Genomic DNA, 1,469 nt, shown 5'->3' with positions numbered 1-1,469 from the left:
GAGGAAATAAAACACCCCAAAAATTCACTGACAGTAATCATTCATTTTACCTGAAGAATGTTCTATGGAGTCATCCATGTTATTTTTGGGCAATTTGGTTGAAAGATATCCATATTTCTGATATAAAACACTTAGAAACGGGTTGATTTGAGGACAACGAGGGTTGAACTTTACCACTGCGTTTAGGCCTTCTTGAGATGTATATTGGAGGCTTAAAACGGATTTTCAAGGGTCTATTCCATCTGAGATTTCCATGTTAAGCATTTATCTGGTGATGGAGAAAAAAAAATCCAGCTGTAAATCTCCCACCCTCCTGCACTGAAACAGTAAACAAGGCAAGAGTGACTACAAAGAGACAACACATGGAGACAGAAAGGGTTTTCTCAAGTTGTCCAATCAAGGACTGTTTGAGCTCGTGTCCCGGAGTGACCTCACACCTGCCATGAGAATTCCCCACCCAGCCGAGCATGGGGGTGATTACCGTTAGTTACTATCAGAGGAGCACGCTGTCATCTGCGGGCCCCTCTCTCCACATATAGGCGTAGTAGTTAATGAGGGAAATACCCAAAGTTAAACCGAGCATGGGAGCCTGAGAGGGGAGAGCAGGAGGGAGGGAGGACCGGAGAGACTGGAGAAAAAGTAGCAGAGAGAGAGAGAGAGAGAGAGAGAGAGAGAGGAGGGGATAGGGAGTCTTCCCGGAGGACGGAGTGGTGTCTCTGCTGTAGCCGTGTGGGTCTCTGGCATGATGATTTGGGATAGAAAATCAAAATCACATTGCCAGGGATTACTACACTGCTATGGTGTCCGCAGCTGGAAGACCTGTTTTTTTGTCTTTTTTTCAGTAGAAAGAGAACGTCGCACTTTCTTCTCCCTGCACTTTTTTTGAGTTTTGGTTTTCTCGCATTTCTAAGACAGGAGTTCTTCAAGCTGCCAGCCTGTGGATCACTGCGGGAAAACACAACTCTTTTGAGGCAAGCTCCGTGGATTAGTGTGTTTTTGTGTCGTGTGTGTCTGATCAGGTGCAGAGCTTAGTCCACTACTGAACAGGGAGTCCTAGCGATTTGTTCACAGTGGCTAAGTTCTTCGCTTGTGCAGAGATGATGGGGATGTATGACAACACATCTGTAGTTCCTCACTTGAGACTTTGTCCTGACACTGTAAGAAGAGACAGAAGAAGAGAGACGTTTTCTTTCCTTTCTTTAACCCTTGTGTTGTCTTCCAGTTTACCATGAACTTGTCCTTCCAGGTTAAAAATTGAAAATGAACATTTTTTTTTGTGATTTTCCGATTTTTTTTGGTCACTTTTTCCATGCTTTTGGCGCTTTTTAAAACCTGAGCTGGTTATAATAGGTTTTACAGTTATTCTTGGAATTCATAGTCAACAAACCTCATTTACATCCAATTATACATACGTTTTTAATTAAAAAGGAAGACATTATGCATTATTTTGACTAATAGTTAAGATCAGA

Source organism: Etheostoma spectabile, chromosome 16, assembly GCF_008692095.1.
Source record: "Etheostoma spectabile isolate EspeVRDwgs_2016 chromosome 16, UIUC_Espe_1.0, whole genome shotgun sequence".
Classification (NCBI taxonomy): Eukaryota; Metazoa; Chordata; class Actinopteri; order Perciformes; family Percidae; genus Etheostoma; species Etheostoma spectabile.
Note: the sequence above shows the minus strand (reverse complement) of the source record.